Raw genomic sequence first — 16,352 nt, 5'->3', positions numbered from 1 at the left:
AACCCACTTAAATTTAGGCAGTGGCTTTCAAGACTTGCTTTCAAGCCCTGCTGCCTGGCTGTCCTAGGATCTTATCCTGGGATTTCCTTCATGTCTCTCATTCTTGTGTGGGAGCCTCTCATTCTTCAGTTCTGAGTCTTTTTCTTCTTCTGCTCCCCCATTTTATTGGATAACATCCTTCAGTAGCTTCCTGAGAAAGAAAGGATGGGTGGCAAAGTTTTCGAGACTAAATACATTCTAAAATGTATTTATTCCACCTTCAGACTTAATTATAGTTCGGAGTGATAGTTTTTAGGATATAAAATTCTAAGAGACAAGCCATTTTCCTTTGCAATTTTAAAGGCATTGCTCTGTTGTTTCGTAGCTTCTGCTGTTGTAAATGAGAAGCCGAAATGCCATCATTATTTTTGATGGTTTGTGTGTAAACCCTGTTGTCTCTGAACGATTTTTGATATTTGCTCTTCTATCCAGTGGCCTGAAATTTTATAAGAATGCACCTTAATGTGGGTCTATTTTCATCCATTGTGTTGGGCATTCAGTCTTGAAACTCAAGTTCTTCGGTTCTGTTAACATTTTTTTTTTTTAAGATTTTATTTATTTATTTGACAGAGATAGAGACAGCCAGCGAGAGAGGGAACACAAGCAGGGGGAGTGGGAGAGGAAGAAGCAGGCTCCCAGTGTAGCAGGGAGCCCGATGCGGGGCTCAATCCCAGGACCCTGGGATCACGCCCTGAGCCAAAGGCAGACGCCTAACGACTGAGCCACCCAGGTGCCCCTTCAGTTCTGTTAGCATTTTTTGAAGTTGATTTTTATTTCCTCTTTCTGCATTTTCTTCTGGAGCACACCTATTATAATAAGGTTGGATCTCCTGAATTAATTCTCTAATTTTCCTATCATTGTTGTACTATAGACCACTTCTGTTATTTTTCTACTTTCCGAAGGATTTCCTTAATATTTCAGGATTTCTGTTGTGCTTTTGATTTCTACAATCGCTTTAAAATTTTTAAACATCAACTTTATGGTGATATAGTTTATAGATAACAAAGCACACCCATTTAAGTGTACAGTTTAGTCAATTTTGACAATGTATATTTAATCAATAAATGAACCATTTCAATTATACCAAAACATTTTCTTGTGCTCTTGGCAGGGTTTCATCATCCATCTTTTTCATCCTTTTACTTTTAATCTATTTTTACATTTAAAGTGGCTTCTTGTACATAGGAGATATTTGGGTCTTTTTCCCCCCAATACAGATTGATAATCTTTGTCTTTTAGTTGGAGTGTTTGGACCATTTTCATTTAATGTACTTATCTATCTGGTTAGGTTTAATTGACCATTACACCATTGGCTTTCTATTTATCCCATTTCTTTTTTTCTTTTTTTTTTTTAAGATTTTATTTATTTATTTGTCAGAGAGAGAGTGTGCACAAGCAGGGGGAGTGGCAGGCAGAGGGAGAAGGAGGCTCCCTGCTGAGCAAGGAGCCCCACCTGGGACTTGATCCCATGACCCTGGGATTGTGACCTGAGCTAAAGGTAGACGCTTAACCACTGAGCCACTCAGGCAACCCTCTTTATCCCATTTAATCACTGGTTATTTTTCATATTTTTCTGCCCTCTTTTGAATTAATTGAATTTATTTATTTTTTTTTTAGTATTTAATTTTATTTCCGCTGTTGGCTTATTTACTCTAATTCTACTATCATCTTTAAAAATTTTTTTCAAGAACTCTTTCATTTCCAAGTAGCCTTTTTTAAATCTACTATATTGGTTTATGGATGTAGTTTTTTTCTTTATCTCTGTGAATATATTGATACATTTGAGGTTTTCTTCTCCCTGCGTAGTTTTTCCAATTTGCTTTTTCCTTCATCTTTTTGTTTTATCTCTTTCACATCACAGGCTTTCCTCAAATGTTTTGTAGCCTACTGTGGGGGAGAGGGGTTCCATTTTGGATAATGACCTACCACAAAATTGGAGCCTCCGTTTTCAGGGACTTTTTAAGATGAGACACAGCAAGAGTAGTAGCAGTGGTAGAGGGAGAACACAATGGAACAGGTGCTGAAACAAAGGCAAGCCGAGTCACAAGAATGAGTAACAGCTGATGACTGCCTTTCACCGGATGCCTGTTGTGTGAGTGGGGGTGAATGACCTACCAGGTTCATGAGGGCAAACCAAATGGCTAGTGAAATAGTTTGTGGGTCTTCCAGTTCCTTGTACATCTTTACAACCAACTCCCACTACCACGTTCAACTGAGAGTGCTTGTATCTTGTAGCCTTAAAGGGCCTTAGCAAATACACATAATTAAAGGTTTAATTAGCAGAAACAATTAATATAAAGTGTAAAATCTGCAGGTTATACATGTGAAGCTTTTGGCCTAACAAATGAAACTACTGGCCTGATCGTATAGGCCAGTAAGAGATCTAGAGACCAGGAGTGTGTGCTCTGTGGTCACAGCACCAGGATTTGAATCCTGGCTGTGGGACCTTGGGCATATCACTGAACTTCTCAGTCTTAATTCCTCATCTGTGGGGGTAATAATCAGAGATGGTTTCAGAATTTCTACTTAGAAGTGGCTTGTGCTGGCAAGCTGATTAGAAAAGGATTTTTTTTTTAATATTTTATTCATTTATTAGAGAGAGAGACAGCCAGCGAGAGAGGGAACACAAGCAGGGGGAGTGGGAGAGGAAGAAGCAGGCTCATAGCGGAGGAGCCTGATGTGAGGCTCGATCCCAGGTTGTCGGGATCACGCCCTGAGCCGAAGGCAGACGCTTAACGACTGAGCCACCCAGGTGCCCCTGGAAAAGGAATTTACAGTGAGTTTGCCTAGCACATTTCAAAAAAGTCAATTTTCTGTATCTGAGGATGGCTGATGGAGAGAATGAGTTAAAGATACCTGTTGGCACCATCATTCCTAATGACACTGGTTGGTTTATTATAAGGGTTAAATGAAATGATTTCTTTTAGAAGCTTAACATAATGCCTAGTAATAAATATTCTGTACATTATTAATGATAGTATTAAGTTATGATAATATTTTTATTGTCAGGCAGATGAATGAAGGAGATGAGACAGAGAGGAACAGGAGTTTCTTGAAGTGACAGGCAGGTCCTGGTGTCTCTCATTGGATCTTACCAACAGGCTTCATAAACCTCTACTCTAAACCTGGAATTAAATGAGTGTTGGTCTATCTCTTGTGTCCAATTCTATCTCTTTAGTACTCTAGAGAACTCCTCTCCCATGGTTGCTGCCTGTGGTTGAAACTGTCTGCTCGCTCCACCTTTGCTTTATCCCTGCATTATGCCCTCTTTTCAGTTGCATGGCCAGAGAACTCTCTTTATATTGTATGCAATGACTCGCTCCCTCAAGATGCTGCTTCTGATTTTTAAATTTGTGTCTTATCAGCAAAGTTCAGTTTCAACTCCCAGTGGCCAAGCATACGTTTTGTTTTGTTTTTTTCCCCCCTAGACTGTTCTTTGCATCAAGTCTTTATTTACTTTTCATATCTCATCATGCCTAGAAGATGGGCTGAGACAGTACATGTGGAAACACAACCCTAAATAAGATACACCAGTAAATATTTTGTGATTTTCACAGACGGTTGTGGCTGAGGGTACAGTGAAATCATACTGTTAATCAGATCTTACGAAATGTGTTTCTCTCTTATTCGTGCTTATTCAAAGCTTCCCATGAATTCTTATGAAGTTGAGACATAGTTGTTTTGTTTTTAAAGATTTTATTTATTTATTTGACAGAGACCACAAGTAGGGGGAGCAGCTGAGGAAGGAGAAGCAGACTCCCTGCTGAGCAGGGAGCCCAATGCAGGGCTTGATCCCAGTACCCCGGGATCATGACCTGAGCCAAAGCCTTAACCAACTGAGCCACCCAGATGCCCCAATTGAGGAATAGTTTTAAAAAGCCATTGTTGCTGAGGCTTAAAGAAGTAACTGCTCTGGGGCACCTGGGTGGCGCAGCGGTGAAGCGTCTGCCTTCGGCTCAGGGCGTGATCCTGGTGTTCTGGGATCGAGCCCCACATCAGGCTCCTCTACTATGAGCCTGCTTCTTCCTCTCCCACTCCCCCCTGCTTGTGTTCCCTCTCTCGCTGGCTGTCTCTCTCTCTGTCAAATAAATAAATAAAATCTTTAAAAAAAAAAAAAAAAAAAGAAGTAACTGCTCTTGGAGGTAGACTCCAGCATCCATTTGCGTGCCCCAGCTGTTGAAGGTAGCTCGGCATTCCCATGCGCCACACACCTAAGGGCCTGAGTTTGCTTTGAGTCTGTCGCCTTCTTTACCACCCTGACCACTCTCTTTCTCTTTGCTAGATGTGATGCTCTTGCTCTGGTTTGGCTTTTGTGAATAAGTTTTAGCCTTGTTTGACTCATTATCACTATGAAAACTTTACATGAAACTCCTTTGTATAGGGTTGTCCGCAGGTCTGACTCGGGGCCCTTATAAAGAACCCCACTCTCTGAGCCTTCAGTGAGCCGTCTGCTCTTCCCTTGTTCTGGATCGGAAGTGGGCAGATTGAACGTTCTACATGTATTAAGGACTTTGGCTGTCACGGAGATCACCAGTTGTCAAGATTTATTTCCATCAACACTTACAAAGGATAACTTTTGTATCAATAACACATTCCCATGAGTGTAGCTGGATTTTGTGAAATTCCTACTACACTAGTAATATCGTTATTCTTTTTTCTCTTACTCAAGAATGCAGCTGGAAGTGTTAGTGAGAGTGACATTATTAATGGGATACTTTTAAATCCACTGTAATTTATGGAAAATTTGTAAACCACATTACTTTATGATGCATAATGAATTACTTAAGTTACACTTCATTATTGATTGAGACACTTCAGTGAACTCTAAATCTTTTTCCTTTTAGAAAAAAAAAATGTTTCTTAACAGTGGAATTCTTTTTAGTAGGGCCCTGTTTCTGAGAAGCCCAACATGCAAGAGAAATTCAGAGGGAATCCCGCTGATTGGATTAGGGTAGGGACTCAGAACTCAATCCCTCAGTGTTCTTTGGACCCTACAGCACCTCCATGAAGTCCTTAGGGCTTTGCAGGGCACAGTTTGACAACCCAATGCCTTTGATTATATCCTAAGCTCCAAATAGTGATTCCATGAAGTTGAACCACAGTGAGAGTTCATCCAGGATAAGGCATCTCGGAAAGTATTTTTAGGAGGACGCTGTTGCCCTGTGACAGCAGAGAACCATTTGGAGTGTTGCAACCAGACTCTTAAGCATTGCATTGTCCTATTCCATCCTCACTATGTCCCTTCAGGCCATGTGGTGATTTTCTGACTCTTCTCCTTGTGACTCAGGATTATCAGCCAGAAGGCAAGGACACCGGGCCTGCCGTCTCTCTCAGACTCTCATTGCCATATCCTCTCTATCTAAGCCAGCCTCACCCCACCTGGCTCTTGTCTTACTGATTGCCCGTCTATCCACTGTGGCCTCTGGAACCCCTCTTCTGCTGTCAACACACTCCACCCCATACCACGTTTTTTCTTTCCTCTGTGTTCCTTTATCTTGGTTAATGACTCCACTGTTCTCCTGCTCTTGCTTTCTGAATCATCATCTCTGACTACTCTCTCTCACATACCCTCCACTTCATATTCAGTCACCAATTCCCATTGATTCTGGGTTTAAAAATGTCTCTCAGGGGGCACCTGGGTGGTTCAGCCGGTAAAGCGCCAGACTCTTGATTTTGGCTCAGGTCATGATCACAGGGTGTGAGATTGAGCCCTGACTTGGGCTCTGTGCTGGGTGTGGAGCCTGCTTAAGATTGTCTCTCTCCCTCTCCTTCTGCCCCTCTCTCCCGCCCCTGTCACATGCTCACTCCCTCGCTCACGCGCACGCGCTCTCTCTCTCTCTCTCAAAAAAAAAAAAAAAAAAATGTCTCTCAGATATGAGGCAATCTGGCTGTGACGTCTGTCACTCCATCAATCACCAGGGTTGATTTGGCCCATCTGGCTGCCTAGGTGGGTGTCCCCTTCCTCCCTCACTGCTCCATGTGTGTCCTTCCCGAAGCTAAACAATTGGTCAAAGAGGACAACCTTCCCCGAGAGAGGACTGTTCCTCAGTGGAGAGTATAAGAGTAGCTGTGCCTCCTTGCTAGAACCTCCAAACAAGCTCTCAAGGTCCATTTGTGGGGGAACATATGGTAGTGAAGCTTCCAAGACTCCAGACACATCCAGATGAGGTGCTGCATGTGGCAGTCTGCCTTTATTTAAAAAAAAAGAAAGTCTTTCAAATCTGACATCATCATAATCTCTAGGCTCTTAAAATAACTTTTTGCACAGAGCTTTGAATATAGTCTATACTCAAAAAAGTTTGCTGAGTGCAGTATGTATTAGTTTTAATCTTTTCCAAATGTGTGTGGCCTCTTTCTTGCCTTCTGCCCTGCTTGTTTATATTCTTTGTAGCCTCAGTCTCATAGTTGGATGAATATATTTACGGTTTCTTTCTATTCGATTTTTATGATGGGTGGTCTTTTGAAAAACTTATAGTCGTAAGGTAGGATTTTCATAGGGTATATAGCAAACTGGAGTAATATTAGTCAATTTTCCTATGCAGAGCAACGGTTTCCAAACTTGATGTTCTTTTGATCAGGGATTTCAGAAGGACCTGGAGTCTAAGGGGGGAAACGTGAATAAGTGAGACCAGCAGTGTGATAGAGAGAGACCCTGAAGGGAATGTGTGTCAGGTAATCAGTTCTACCTGAGGTCAGAGTGGTGGGGAGGTCGTAGAGGGCTTCAAAGAGGGAATAGCTCCCACGTTCGGAACTTGAATGGTGAGTAGGTGTTTAGATAAGGAAGAAGGGAGGAGAGATTTAAGATAGTTAAACAAAAGAAGGTAAGATATTTTCATTGTATTTTAAAGAAAGGATAGGATCTTAATAGTTTAAGTGGAAAGTGGGCGTATCAGGTGGAAAAAAACAGTAATAATTTAGGCATGTGGTTTAGGACATATTTAGGACTTATTAACAACTCCTTGACCTCATGACAAGAATGTATTGAGAGGAAAGAGTAGATAGGCAGGTGAGTTTAAGTTAGGGAAGGCCATGAGAACCATAGTAAGTAGTTCAGCTGTAGGAAATGGGGAGTGCCAGAATGTTCTTCAGCATGGAAAGACAGCACCAAAGCTCAACCATAAGGTAGGAGTTCCGGTGACCCGTGGGAGGACTGGATTGTAGTGGGGAGAGTTTGGTGGGTTGCGTTGACCAGAGTTGTGACTGACAAGTCTGTCATGGTTATTAAAGATTTTGGTGGGCAGTCCTCAGATGTCATAACCTTATCTTCCATTTTAGAATGAAAGTATTATGGGGAAAGAGGAAAACAAGGCAGACAAATGTTGTGCAGGGCCCCCTACAGTTTGATTTTTTGAAGACATTGCTGTCGCCAATGAACCTTGCTCCTAGTGAGGAGGTGGAGTGGCAGGAGAGGAGAAATGGATGTGGGGAGGATTGCCACCTGTTGCAGTGACTATCTGATCACCTAAAACATTTACGTATTTCTTCCCCTCACCAGTTCCCGTTCCAGCAACCATTATGTATAACAAAAGGGGAGATCTTATGGGAGAAAATTTGAGAAAAACATTAGGTAAGCATTTGTTCACGCTAGCAGTACTTGACATTTTACAGGTTCTAACTCATTTAATCCTCATAACAATGCTCCATGGTAGATTTTTTTATTCCTGTTTTTTTTTTAAAGATTTTATTTATTTATTTGATAGAGATAGAGACAGCCAGCGAGAGAGGGAACACAAGCAAGGGGAGTGGGAGAGGGAGAAGCAGGCTCATAGCAGAGGAGCCTGATGTGGGGCTCGATCCCACAACGCCGGGATCACGGCCTGAGCTGAAGGCAGGCGCTTAACCGCTGTGCCACCCAGGCGCCCCTTTATTCCTGTTTTGCAGTTGAGGTTGTCAGGTCTCTGAGAAGGTAAGTGATCTATGCAAGGTCACATAATGAGTATGTGGCAGATGCAAGATCTGAACCCAGGAATATCCAGATTCGGAGCCTATTCGTCTTCAAACAAATGCTGTTTTGCATTTTTGTATTATCTTAGGAAATGTTTTTCTTCTCTTCTGAAGTATGATGGTTAATATGTGTCTCCCAAGTTGATGTCAAATATTCCAAATCTGGGTAATAAGTTAAGGAGCAAATTAAAGAAACCCACACCTACAGAAGCGTCCTTTTCCACTTTCATTCATGCAGTTTAATTTTTATACACTGAAAAGCCTGTTACCACAAAATTAGCCAGCCACCAATGTGACATTTTTTCCCCTTTTCTTGTCTGATTGCCAAGAGGATCTCACCTAAGATTAGAAAATATTTTGGTACATCACCTCTCACAGGAACGTAAAAATTAAATTGATAAATTTATGCACCGCTGTGAATTCTTTATGACTGAGTTGTCAATTGCTTCCTTCAGGCAATGAGCCAATGTTTATTAAGTAGGTACAGTGGGCATAGTGTCTGGTGGGGCTTTGTGGAAAGTGTCAAAGAAAATAGCTGTAGATGTGATTTCCATCACAAGAGGGTTATGATCTAACGAAGACGATGAATAAAATACATAAGAATAGAAAAGAACAAAAGTATCATATAACTCTATCCCTAGCGATCACATATGTATCACCATAAAGCAATGATTATAACAATGATAGATACACATCTAGAGACTGTAAAAATAGCCTAATTAGAATTAAGTGGAAGTGTTCTCCATAGACAGTATGATAAAGTAGAGAACAGTTTTCAAGAAATTTTATGAAATTGTAAATCAAAGAAGTCTGTCATATTCAAATGCTCATTAGATGTTTTTATGACTTCTTGCAAACATTGTGAATTTTAGTTTTTCCCGGTTGTATAGTCTGTGATTAGTAGGTGAGATAAAATTGAAAAACTTCAATTCAAACCAACTTAGCACACAATCTTTGACATTTTTTTGAAGCATATGAAATTCATTCTTTTTCAGAGTTGTTCAAATTTAAATACAAAGATAATGAGAAGGCTACTAAGTACAAATGAAACAGTACACAGAATCATCAGAAAAAAATTTATGATATTATGATAAAAGTTGCTCAAATTAACTCCTCATTAGAACATTCTTATTTTGAATTTAACAGTAAAATAAGGCATCTTATTGATGTTACACATCAGTGAAAAATACATTGAAGCGGCAACTATTCTCTGGCTCTTTTGCAATTTGAAAATAACTATGAACAATCACTGATTAAGAATTAATAGTTACATTCAAAAGAGCTGAATCAGTAGTAGTGATGGTACATGGTTCACATTAGTTATGGAATACAGCAGCTTTCGAGTTAGGGTTTTGAATTCTGAATGTCTTTAGTTTTTATACTTTCATGCCATGAAAAACCACAATACTTTTTACTCCTTTAAGAAAAATATGATAGTTGTGCCTGGGTGGCTCAGTCGGTTCAGTGTCGGACTCTTGATTTTGGCTCTGGTCATGATCTCAGGGTTGTGAGATCGAGTCCCATGTTGGACTCCTGCTGGGCATGGGGCTGCTTAAGATTCTCTCTCTCCTTCTCCTTCTGCCCCTCCCCCGGTAAAAAAGAAAAAAAAAAAAAGAAAAGTATAATATGGTGGCTCAAGTGCTGGGTGAAAACAGGGAATTATGGTTCTATTTCTGGCTGAGAAGATTATTAACTCCGACTTTGAGCAAATATTGTATATCTTTGAGCCTCAGTTTCTTCATTTGTACTTTCATTCATTCAACAGTTTTTATGAAGGCCCACAGTGTGATAGGCTTGGTTATAAAGTGATCAAGTCAGAAGCAGTCTTTGCCTTATTAGAATGTAGTAGGAGAGAAAATTGTAAACACAAATAAGAATATAGTTTTGGACTGTGAAAGGTCTTTAAGGGAAAATCGTGGGATGCTGTGACGGAGAACCGAGGGTCTGATGGCGAATCATTTTTAAGTTTGCTGGTGACAAAGACACTCTGGGAAAGTGACATTTGAGCAAAAACTTGAAGGTTGTTGAGGAGATGGCCAGTTTTGAGAGAAGGGGAAAGGCTGTGCCAGGACAAGGAAACAACGCTGGTAAGAGCCTGGTGAGGAAGAACGCGGCATGTTTGAGGAACTTAGAGGAAGCTGATGTGGTTGTAGCTGAAGAAATAAGAGGAGAGTTGTCAGTCATACATCGGGCTGAGTTTGAGAAGCTGAGATCAGCGTAGGGACCCTCAAACCTGAGTCATGTTCAGGGCATTGGATTTTATTGTAAGTGGCATAGGAAGCCATTGAACAGTTTTAGATGAGTGATGTGAGCTTTCAGGCCTCTGTGTGGAGAATTGACTGAAGGGAGGTAAGAGGAAGGAAGAAGATCAATTTAGAGACTTAATGCATTGTCCCCTAGACTATGATGGTGGTGGACTTTCCTTTGAGTTTGATAGATACAAATGGACAGAAGAGGGAAGGACCAGCATATATTACAGATACAGAATGGACAAATGTCATTAATAGATGGACTGTGGGGATAAAGGAAAAGGAAATGTCTAAAATGACTACCAGGTTTCAGGTTTGAGGAACTGGTAGATCAAGCGGCTATTTTTGAGGTGGGGAAGGCTGGAAATAATGATAATTCTTACACCTCTGTGCCACTTTGAGATTGCCTCCGGAAAGGTCTATATATTTTCTGGGGTTGGTTGATATATAAACAAAAGCTATTTATAGAAATTTTATTCTGGTTCAGCATAATGTAATATATTTCAAGGGCAACCTTGAAAAAATTCAGATAATGGATTCCCTTTTTTTTACTAGGAAAATAATTGGGAAAATATGAATATTAAACAATACATGCTACTTCATTGTGAGGGAACTGGCAAGTTTAAGGAAAAAACTTTCAGTGGAATGTAGCAAACACTGAAAGAATAAGATACATAAGTTGCAATTTTAGACCCAGGAAATCAGATCCAGAATTGAGATATAAATAGATTGGCCTATAAAGCCCCTGAGGGACCATCTTCCTTTTCCTTGAAGAAAACTATTATTGTTTTCCTATCTTCAGCAGCTCAGTGATTGGGGTGGGCAAAGAGGTTTTAGTGGTTGAGTCAGGTTTGGTATTTTTAAGAAATGAATGTAGGGAAAGGACCAGGATGCTCTTCGTAGATGTGGGTGGGGGAGTGATCAGGTTTTTCTTGTGGCTGAGGACAAAAGAAAAGTAAAGTAAAATTTAGGATTATGCATAGGAAACAAACTGAGGATTGCTAGAAGGGAGGGGCGTGGGGTGATAGGGTAACTGGGTGATGGACGTTAAGGAGGGCCGGTCATGTAATGAGCACTGGGTGTTATATAAGACTGATGAATCACTGAACTCTGCCTCTGAAACTAATAATACACTGTATGTTAATTAATTGAATTTAAACAAGTTTAAAAAAATTTAGGGATTGTAGCAACAAGAGGTTATTAGTTACTCCTTTTTCATGATAAAAAACGAAAGACAAAATGCACCATGCAAGTTCCTAAATTCATTCTAAATAGCTGTTTGTAGTGTTAGGATATTTCTGTATGACCAAGGTTGATCTGATAGAGTGCTAGAAAAAGCACGGGGCTGGGCACAAGTGCCTGACCTGCTCTATACTCAGTGTGGGGCTTTGGGCGAGTTCCTTCACATTACTCAGTCTGTTTCTTCATTGTAAAATAGGAACTATAGTACCTACCACAAGAGTATCCTTGAAGGTCAAGTAATATTTTCTTTTCTGAAATGCCTGCTATTGTTCCTGGAGCTCAGTAGGCTGTCAATAAATATTTATTGAAGCAGAATCATGTAATTGCTCCTTTAAAAATAACAGATACTGTAAATTTCTGGTAATGAAATCATATTACTTTTATTTATTTTTTTTAAGATTTTATTTATTTATTTGACAGAGAGAGAGAGAGCACAAGCAGGGGAAGCAGCAGAGGAAGAAGCAGGTTCTCCGCTGAGCAGGGAGCCCAATGTGGGGCTTGATTCCAGGACCCCAGGATCATGACCTGAGCTGAAGGCAGACGCTTAAAGACTGAGGCACTCAGGCGCCCCTAAAATCATATTACTTTTAGATTTAGATTTTTTATTTTTAAATTGGTATTTTAGGGACATCTGCATGGTTAAGTGAGTTAAGTGTCTGACTCTGGGTTTTGGCTCAGGTCATGATCTCAGGGTCCTGGGATCAAGTACTGCATCAGGCTCTCCACTCAGTGGGAGTCTGCTTGTCTCCCCATCTCTCTGTCCCTCCCCACCACTCATGCGCATGCATGCTCATGCTCTCCCTCTCTAAAATAAATAATAGGGACTCCTGGGTGGCTCAGTGGGTTTAGCGTCTGCCTTTGGCTCAGGTTATGATCCCAGGGTCCTGGGATCAAGTCCTGCATCTGCTCCTTGCTCAGTGGGGAGTCTGCTTCTCCCTCTGCCTGCCACTCCCCTTGCTTGTTTTCTCTCCCTCTATCTCTCTGACAAATAAATGAATAAAATCTTAAAATAAATAAACAAATCTTTTTTAAAAATTGGTATTTTATATAAAACCTTATGAAAGTTCTTAAGTGCTCCTTCTTTTTTGTAAAACTTTTATTCTGAAATAATTATAGATTCACATGTAATTGCAAGAAGTAATAGAAATCCTGTATGCCTTTGACCCTTTTCCTCCTTAATGGTAACATCTTATGTAACTATAAGCAATATCGCAAGTGGGAGATTGCTACTGATAAACTCCATCAATCTTATTCATGTTTTGCTGTCAGCTTTAAATGCAGTCCTTTGTATATGTGTGTACTTAGTTCTATGCAATTTTATCCTATGTGTAGATTCATCTGAAACCAGCACAGCCAAGAGACAAAGCAGTGTCATCTCAGAGATTCCTTGTGCTACCATTTTGTAGCTGCATCCACTGAAACTCCTTCCTTTAACCTCTGGTAACTACTGATCTGTTCTCAATCTCTAGAATTTTCTCATTTCAAGAGATTTACATGATTGAAATCATATCATACATAATCTTTTGAGATTGACTGTTTTTCACTCAGCACAATTCTCTTGAGAGTCATCCAAGTTGTCGCGTGTATCAATAGTTCATTCCTTTTGATTGCTGAGTAGTGTTTAATAATTTGGATATACCATAGTGTGTTTACCTTTTCAGTCACTGAAAGAGAATTTGGTTGTTTCCAGTTTTTGATTATTAGAAATAAAGCTTCTGTGAATGTGTGTGTGTGTGCGAGAATCCAAGTTTTCTTTTTTTGTTTTGTTAATTCATTAACTCAGTATTTTTAACTAATAGATAAGGAAAATATACAAATTAGCAGTGAATAGAGATTGTCTTTGTTGGAGGTATTTCTCTTGGTCAAAATAGGAATCATTTTGACATTTATGTCAATGGACTATAATTAAGTAATATAGCCTGACACATAGGAGCTCACATGTTGGCTACATTTATATCTAATGTACTAGCATCATATAACTATGCCAGCTGCTGGTGAAAATGCATGGCTTTATTTGCATAGTAAAGATATTTGTATGCCAGTAAAACACATTTGCTTGTAAACTGTCTCCCAAGCAAAACACTCTTCTAATTGTGACATGTACTAGAGTTTAATGCTTTATTACAAATAAGTGCAAACATTTTCACAATTTCCTCTATGTGTCTCCCTTCCCTTTGTGTAGAATGCACAGAAGTGTTAAAACAAGTAAAATCCTTGGCACGTTCCCAGACCACATCAATTCTTACTCATCTAGTGTCACTAAATGAGAAGCCCTTTGCCTGGGTGACTGGTAAAGTTACAGCAGCTAAGCAATTGTTAAATAATATTAACAGGGGTAATTGGGCGATGGGCATTAAGGAGGGCACTTGAAGTAATGAGCACTGGGTGTTGTATGCAACTGATGAATCACTAAATTCTACCTCTGAAACTAATACAGTCTATGTTAATTGAACTGAATTTAAAAAGTAAAAAAAAATATTAACAAATCCGCATATAGTGCTTACTGTATGCCAGTCACCATTTTTGCCAGTGCTGTTTATTGATGTGAACTAATTTCCACTAAAATCCTGTGGCGTATGCACTATCAATATGCTCACGTTATAGCTAGGAACACTGAGGGACAGACAGTGATTAAGTAACTTTTCCAAGATCTCACAGCCAGTAACTGGCAGAGCGGGGAAGAACTCAGACAGTCTTGTTCCAAAGCCCATCCCTTAACTACTACACTCTTTGGAAGATTAGAATCAGTAAATTCAAATAAGCCAACACACCCAAATAAGATGTTCTAATTAAAATTGGGGTTCTGGGTTTTTCACTCATCAAAATGAAACAAGAACTCACAACTTTCCTTCAACTAAACTAAATTCTTAAAGAAATGTGAAATCACAGACATTTCCAGCTAAAGCCTGAGTGCTACTTACCTTAGAATTAAATACATCAGGGCAGGTTCACTCAGGGTCTGTTTGAAAGAAGTTCTAAAAAAAAACAAAAACAAAAACAAAACTTTTTGAGAATGAGCTTATTCTAAGAGGAAAGAGAATTAACATGCAAGCTTGGTAATCCAAAATGAGGACCAGTTTTGAGTACAGCAAGCTGTCTGCTTTTGAAATTTGCTTTTCAGTGTGATGCTTATCAGTTTATCTCTAGGAAACTGAGGGCCAAAGATAAAAATGGAGAAATCTATTTTCACAGAAAAACTTAGGAATTTCTATGTCAAGAGAGTAAGCAGCATTGCATTGATGCCTGTTAAAAAAGAGCATGGTATAAAAACTGGAGAGATGAATAAGGTGGGTACAGAGAATATGAAACTTTAATACATTTAGGGCACTGACACATTAGTAACACTTGAAGTTTCGGCCACACCCTGCCCCTGACATCATGGGAACACTCATAGCCTTTCATGGCAGCACCTGGCAAAATCTAAGTATGAGTTTCTGGCTTTGATATCTGGGCTGAATGGATTCATCAGTGGCATGAGGCCGTGCTTTGTGTCAGTAGGAAGCAGTGCTGCTGGCACATAAATCAGCACCATGGACAGCAGGTGCTGGCAGTGTTCTAGGGCACCACCCTCAAAAGGGTGCTGATGTGGGGAAATCTGGTGGGCACCCGGTGGAAGTAGGAAAAAAAAAACACGTTGATACTCATTTGATTGAAACCTTAAATAAGGCATTCTCAGAAAAACTGGGGAATAAGGAAGGGAAGGTTTTAGAGAATAGTTCTGTAAAACAAGGTAGAGCTACAGCTAAGGAAATACTGTTCATCACTATTAATGTTATATCATTATTATTTATGTGACTGGCACATTGATATAACAGGGCAAAATCCAGGTTACAAATCTAGTTGCTTTCTCTAAGAATAGTTTTTGTCTTGTATATTTTTAATATATTTTGTCTAAAGATAGAAAGGTATCTTTTAAATTTCAATCTCAATGATATAATGAATGATAACATGTTCAGATTCAAGAACAGTAGTCTACTTTCTCTATATTTTGCCTAAAGTGTGAGAGAGCTGCAAAGTACATACAATAAGCGTTTTCTTGTGATTTAGGGAATTCTTATAGACGCTGGTTAAATAACAGGAAGAGTTCTGGTTGTCTATTGCTGCATAAAAAATAATTAAATCTTAGTGGTATAAAAAAAAACCCATTTTATTAAGTTATGTTTCCTATGGGTAAAGAATTCAGACAGGGCATAGCCAGATGGTTTATGTATCAGGACTCCACCAGAGAAACAGCACCAGTGGGGTATATGTGTATTAAGGAATTTACTGCAAAGAATTGGCTTGCATGATTGTGGGGGCTAATTAGGCTAGTCTGAAATCTGTAGGGCAGTCCACAGGTGGAATTTCTTCTTTCTCAGGGAATCAGTTCTGTTCTTAAAGCCTTTGAAATGATTGCATCAGGCTAACCCAGATTTCCCCCAGATAATGTCTTTTACATAAAGCCAACTGATTGTAGATGTTAATCATGACTACAAAATTACCTTCATTGCAACACCTCAATTTATGTTTGATTGAATAATTGGGTACTATAACCTAGCGAAGTTTGACAAATGAAACTGACCATCACAGTTTGTCTCTGCTCCACAATGTCTGGGCATTCAGCTGGGAAGACTTGCATGGCTGGGGTGATCCAAAATGCTGGGGAACCATAAGGAGACTTCTTCACTCATGGGTCTGGTACTCGATTTAAAGGCTAGGCTCAGCTGACCCTGTCAATTGGAGCTTCTAGTCATGGCCTCTTCATTTGGCTTTGGCTTCTCACAATGTGGTAGCTGGGTTCTGGAGAGGAGCAAGCTGAAAGGAAGTGCCCTGAAGGAAAACTGTGAAGAGAACAGGCAGGAACTGCATGGTTTTTACTGACCTAGCCTCAGAAATCCT

At 39.8% G+C, this 16,352-nt stretch overlaps 1 long non-coding RNA gene across 2 annotated transcripts in view; it reads left to right on the top strand.

Moving 5' to 3' along the window:
* The window catches only part of LOC123780819 (uncharacterized), a 48,954-nt gene extending 35,738 nt beyond the window's left edge, over positions 1-13,216 (top strand). The window contains exons 6-7 of one of the 2 annotated variants that reach the window (XR_006776521.2): positions 7,535-7,606; positions 12,807-13,216. This is a non-coding gene — a long non-coding RNA (uncharacterized LOC123780819). The remainder of the gene's footprint in view (positions 1-7,534; positions 7,607-12,806) is intronic. The other variant, XR_006776522.2, reaches the window with a different exon arrangement.
* The last annotated feature ends 3,136 nt before the right edge of the window (positions 13,217-16,352 follow it).

Source organism: Ursus americanus, chromosome 17, assembly GCF_024610735.1.
Source record: "Ursus americanus isolate L20-20 chromosome 17, mUrsAme1.1.p, whole genome shotgun sequence".
NCBI lineage: Eukaryota > Metazoa > Chordata > Mammalia > Carnivora > Ursidae > Ursus > Ursus americanus.
The sequence above is the reverse complement of the archived record's forward strand: the minus strand, read 5'-3'. Positions and strand labels throughout refer to the sequence as shown.